Source organism: Anopheles maculipalpis, chromosome 2RL (assembly GCF_943734695.1).
Source record: "Anopheles maculipalpis chromosome 2RL, idAnoMacuDA_375_x, whole genome shotgun sequence".
In the NCBI taxonomy this organism is placed as follows: Eukaryota; Metazoa; Arthropoda; class Insecta; order Diptera; family Culicidae; genus Anopheles; species Anopheles maculipalpis.
Genome location: NC_064871.1, coordinates 23,062,170 through 23,068,896, shown reverse-complemented (window position 1 = coordinate 23,068,896; position 6,727 = coordinate 23,062,170).

The following is a 6,727-nucleotide window of genomic DNA, read 5'->3' as shown; positions in this document are numbered from 1 at the left end:
GAACATGCTCTCCAAAGGTTATTTTGTGACGTTTTTGTTTTTTTTGTACATCGAAAAAATGGACGAGTTCGGGTGTAGAAAATGTTTAATATTCACTCTCTTCACCATGCTCTGCTGGCTTTGTTCAAAGGTTCACATGTGCTAGTTGGGACTGGCGGTAACGTTTAGCTTATTGTAAGGGTAAACAAGGTAAGGCAATGAAGAAGGATCATGTTCCAAGTGTACCTACTTCCGGAATTTAAAACTTAAACCACAAATTAAAAAAAAAACACACACACAAACACGTTTGTAAATAATTGTACTATCGAGCATCGAGGTTTAAGCACTGCTAGTTTTGAGTAATTAAAGAAGGGAAAACCAAGTCACGAACCAAGGTTCATTTGGAGTAGCTTAGGATCATCATTACAGTCATAATGAATGAATGAATGTTGGAAATGAGAGGAATTTCCAGCAGGCAGCGCATAGTAGAAACGGAACGAATTAAGCAAAGGAAGCAGCAGGCTTATAATAGCAAAATGAGATTAACAAGCTAAAGTTTCTACGAGGCCAACAAAGTCAGCAGGGACGTCTAGGGATAGAAGAGGAAAATTCGCGCCTGTTAAAATATCACCCGGAAGCTATAATAGTAATATTTAAAATCGGCGGTACATAAAATAATTAACTAAATAGACACACAGCTACCCGAGCGTAAACCGATATCGCCAACCGATTGAAGAAGATACTTTTGTTAACACTCGTTAGGATTGCGATGAAGGGAATATTCGGACGGGTGTATTCGGAAATTAAATGTTAATTTCGCATAATAATCTCTTTCGGGGTTTGTTTTTCATTCATCTTTCCATACTTGAGTCCGAGTTGATTCTTTTCCTAATCGCAATCGCAACGAGAAGGTATTGACATGCAGCGAGAAGCGAACGGGAAAACGAACAACAAATGAGAAGCGTGTGTGAAACAAACATAAGAATGTGCAAATTAAATACAAAACAGACATACGAATATGATGATTAGAAAACGGTTTTGCTTGCTCGAACAAAGAAAGTGTGGAGAAGCATTGGCAGAAAATATTGTACGAAGGGAGGGTTAAAACCGCGTTCCATCGGTGGGATGGAAATGAGAAAAGAAAAGCAGACGTAAGAATATAAGAGAAAATATAAATCAAGCGAAAATAAATAAACGGATGCAAAATGTATGATGCTGGTGTTCTGTTTTCACTTTTTAGATTATCCATTTTTATTACAATTCTTTTAGTTTTATGGAATCCTTAGTTGAATAAAAATAACCGCATAAAATATGAATTTCCCTTCAGCAGAATACATTCCCGCTTGGTTGAGCGTGTTTCCCGTATCGTTTTGTTACACTGAATGTAAAATTAAAATTCATTTTAAAAGCTGCAAACTCGCCACAAACTAAACGTGAAACGTTTACGCCTCGAAACAAGAGGAGCAAGATTTTACATCATTTTCTCTAAAATCCGATGACCTCATTTGCAACACTGATGACTGCCGCTAACATTGCGATATAATCTTGATTTTTCGCTACAAAAAAAAGGAAAAGATTTTTCCATCTTACCAAGCAAACACAAAACCAAAACAGAAGCTGGAGAAGAAAAACAACGTTAAAGAAAAGCATGGTTTGCCGGTTCCAATCTTGGCATCATTAAAGGACCGGAGTTCTATGTTATCGCCGAAAAGTGTGGGCCAGCAGCGAAATTAGTATTCATGCTGCCGATGTAGACGTCTTTGCTAGATTCCATTTTTTATTTTAAGAAAAGCAAGAACAAGACGTTTTAAAACCGCATTTGTATAAAGGTCTTAGAAAAAAAGGGGTTCTCGGCCATTTTTCATATCCTTCCTTGCTGCTGACGAAGCGCTCTACCTCCGCATGGAAGGAAGTAAGATGGAAAAGCAACTCACACACTCCTTCACAAATCTACCGTTGTTGTTAGCAGCATAAAGTTGTCCTCCATTCGTTGGAAATGGTGATGAATTTTGAATAAAACAACCCCCGACAAGATGCTGCCGTCTTAGCCGAAGGTATCTTTCGCCCAATCGCGGGGGACCGTGCAGTTTCTGTATTTTTGAATCACCCAAAAAAAAAAAAAAATACACCATGGTGGTGCGTGGAAGAGTTAGAAGAAAAAGGGGCCGCCAGAAATCTTTCCTGATCGTTATCGGATTGTTTGTTCGCAACAGGAAGCAGCAGTATGGCGGGTGTTTCGTTTGAGTTTTCGACCCGTAAGATGTTGTGTGCTTGTAGAACGGTTTTGTGCGAGAATGATTTATGGTCTTGGAAGACAGCGTCAGAGGCCGAGCAAGCGGTTGGTTATGAATATTTTAGTCTAAAACAACGCCTTTTACCCAACAACAGCGAAGATTATGTTTGGCGGTGGTTGGTAAAGTAGGATGTGATTGATGTCATCGTGAGCAAGAAGTCAAATGAAGGGGTTTGACATTTCGAGTGCAATAAACAGCATGTAAGTGAATTCATATAATTTATCATATCATTGCGGTTTTCACAATATCAGTCTCCGAAAGCATAGACGAGTGTCACATTTCCAACTTGTTGAGGCTTTTCGTATCAGACGAATGCAGTGCTAAATAGCCAAAGAAATACGTCGTCAGAACTCACATTGACGATCAATATTAAATGTCTAGAATTTAAGGTAGCTAGTCTGGTTAGTTTGATTTTACTGCAGTGGATAAGGTGAAGTTATTAAAAGTAAAAAAGTTTAAAACTCAATTCTAAAGCATAAAGGTTTTACACAGTCAAAAGCCTTGAAATGAGGTCCCCATCATACGCTGTTGACTTGAATAAAGCAATTTTCATTTTCGATTTAAAAATCGTTTGGTTTGGCTGACAAACCATGTACTGGATCATATGTAGTTAGAATAATTTTTAGAAATACTTGGTTTATTGATAAAATTAAAACCATTTTGTTAAGTTCTTTCACACAAAAATATAATTTCACAAAATGTGTTTCCTTAAAGAAATCAAACAAAGAAAAACAGAAAAAATAAGTATGTCTGCTCATACCTATGATAAAAATACAGCCGATGCATTGGTCAACCTGATTCTCATTTCATCAGTGGTAGACTTTTAACACAAAACGTCTGATACATCAGCAAAACTCATCATGAAAATTAATTTAAATATAATAACTGTACAAGAAATATTTTATATTCTCATTCCCCATCGGAAGGTGTGTCTTTACCATGTAATTTATTGATGAGGATAAAAACACGAACTCACTAACACAAAGAGTCCTCATTTCCACCAAATACTACTTTGCAGACCAGAAGCAAATATTATCAACCACTCGTGATCACAGCTCGGAACAAATTGCTGTCAGCAACGGCTCGTTATCAGACCAAACCAAAAGTCACGTGTAAAACTCAATTTGCTTGACGTTCAATTTGGCGAATTTCGGTGTATCCTTCTCGCCGATCCCTGTGCCCACGTCCCTACCGTTTAGAGATTGTAGGACCCTAACGAACTTGTCCCCTCTTGCCGTGGGTAGACATTTGTGAAATTACAACAAGACAGCGACAATGCCAACGTCAGCAGCAGAACAGCAGTGCCAGCATCCCAATCACAGCGCAACATTAACATCCACTGAACGCTTGCCTACGGAACATGGTAAATATGAGTGAGTGTGAATGTTTGTACGAGCGACAGTTTGAAAGAAACTGCCGGAAAGGCACGTTCCTGTCCCTGCATGTACAGACAGGCACGAGGAAAGTCGTCCAGGTGATGAACCAAAGTGATAGACCGCAGCCTCCGCAAAGCAGTGGGGCGTGCTGTGGGGACGGCGACAGCCGCGTGAAGCGCACACAATCTTGATATTTCCGCACAATCGTGACATTGTCTTTGTCGTACAGGGGCCAGGCTAGACCCGCAGCTATTGCTGCTTCCGTGTTGATCCTATTGTTCTGTACAGGATCTTTAAAACGGGAAAATGGGGAAGCGTGGTTTGCGACGGTGAAGTGATGAAAGGAAAACTCTGGTACGTGACTTAGACAATTGAACTCGTCGACGGCAGTTTTTGAGGTGGCAAAGGATGCACTGCGGATGTAGGAAACGCCAGGACGGAAATTGTTGTTACCCTCCAGCTCTTAAATATCATGGCCGTGTTTGTTTTAGTATAATCATATTTGAAACCTTATATCCAGAGTTCAGGGAATCGAATTTTCATGTGTGACGTGTATTCTCCAGAAAGGTTTTAATGTCTAATAATTTAATGTTTTCCAACTCCATCAATAATGTAAGATCAATTTTAACTACCATTTTCAAACTATTAGAAGAAGTGCAGGATGAACGAGTACATTAAGTTGTATTAAGCCGTGAAGTTGAAGTTCAAATTACTATTTCAGTAAAATGGATCCAAAAATCCGAACAAATCTATATTTTCAACCTCTCTAAGTCTTACCAATCATGATGAATCGCATACGCAAAAACTTCAGTCCAGATCGAAGATCTGCCAGTTTTGCTGACATGTCGATTATTGAACAAACAATATTTTACACCTTTACACTGACCCCCGATGGATAATTTTTTTTTATTGCGTTAGTCATCACTCAAGGAAACCTGTTCAAATCAAGTACCTGTTCCGGTAATAAAACAAATTGGACTTCTTCAACGTGGCACGTTCCGACCACGACAACCACCAAATAATGTTCGAAAATCGAAAAAGCAAGCAAAACGAGTTATGACGCCAAAAAATTGTACCTTTTGTACTCGGACAAAATCATCGGCCAAACGCCGGATCCAGCTTGCACCGTGCGTTACTGTTGCTGCTGCTGCTGCTGCCCATAACAACAAGCACACGTTTCCTGGCTCTTCTCGTGATGACGGATCACATCATCAACACGCCAGACAACGAAACGGATCGCTGTCATGTGATTAGCGTCGGCAATCGTGACATGTTCCGTGTGTTGCCTCGATTAATCGCTCATGTAACTAAACTTGCTTGCCACGAGCTTAAGCCCACAAGTTAAAAAAAAAAGCATAATTTGTCCCGTTTGGCAGAGAAAGGGAAATTATGGCCAGCGTCTGGAAAGGAGTGCGCCGGGATAGGATAGACAGACAACACGAGACGCTATTGTAAGGGATTGCGCCAGCAATTATCTAGAATCGATTATGGTTGTTTGACAGCACGGTGCGGTATTTCGCGTTTGACAGGCGAGCTTTTTCGTTTTTCTTTCTCACTATCTAATGCTGTTTAACGTGATCACGGACCAGCAGCAAGGGTACGCTAGGAAGCAGACGGGACGCGGATGGAAAACTTTTCGTCAAAAAGTTCATTCGTAGAAGCGGACCAAGGTAAAGAGTGAAAATGAGGTGATGAATAATTTGTTCCATACCTTCTACTTCCCCCAGGTACCGAGTCCTACCCTATCCCTTCCATCAACTTCAACTTCAGCATCATCAAAAGCGTCGATAATTCTAATAAATCATCCAGCAAACCATGAAAGGCTTTATTTTTATTGCACGATAAACGGAGACCACCACCGCTCGCACAAGTAAGCCAGAGCCTCAGGGCACGAGCCGGGCTGGATCGAATGGAGTGAAGGAAAACATTCCATAATTATTTAATTATCGCACTACGCACCACCACAGCCGACGGTGCCGACACAGGAAGGGCTGCAAACTGTAACCATGGCGGTAGTTGTCAGGTTACGGCGGCGTGCGTCCCTTCCGCAGTCAACCGGCTAGGCAGTCTACCAGGGAGGTCATGGGCCGTTGTTGAAGATTTTCTGCGAAAACTAAAACCCGACCGATTCCGAAGAAATACGCATCGGACGACAAACCCCCGACCCGGTCGAGCAGGTTAGGCCAGCAGTGAGTGAGTGGTTGTGTGATTAGGGCGCCATTTTTGCTGACTAATCGTCGTCAACATTTCATTGGATTTCTGGCTTTTCATCGCCAGCGCTCCACTAAGCACGCTTACGACTACGGGTTACGAGGCCACCCAGGGTCTTGATGCGTTGCGCATCTTGACAGATTCCGTTGTGCAGTCCTCGGTCCATCCACGGGGCCGGGGATCGTGTTTGAGCTTTTGTGCCGTGTGTGCTTGTGTGTTATTATTCCGCCATCCTTTCAACGGTGGTTTCATTTTTCCCAGAATCTAATGTCGGACAAAAGATTTTTGTTTTGTTGAGAACTCCATTGCGATACCTTTCGATACGTCAATCTTTTCTGCTAGCCCAGAACGTGTCGATCTGTTGTGGAGCGAGTTCAATGGCGTTTGCGTGCGGTCGTATGCTGATATCGGTTTCGTTGGGTTTTAAAGTGTGTCGAACGATCATAACTATTCGACACCGGACTTGATGATGGCCCTGATTTTTTATCTAAACACCTCCACAGTCAATGAGGTACTAAATCCTATCACATTTTTTCCACTTTCTTTCTTGTCAAATTTATCAATTTATCCTTTAAACCCTTGGCAATTCGGCTCACTAAAATGTAAATCATCATAACAACTCTGGCAAAGATTAATCCTTCGGCATTCGTTCTCCCTCTCGTTTGTCCCCAGTACCACCAATGCAGTCGAACAAAACCGAGAGGCTCAGAAAGGGGTTCCCACAGCAACAAGCATTTGCTTAGGGATTAGCCGATTTTAATGTGCTGTTTGTTTCTGCACCACAGTGGGCCTTACTGTTTGCCCGCGGGCAATTGATTTTCCCCTTCGCTTTTCCATGTGCGCGGATCCGTGCGTGAGATTGCTCGC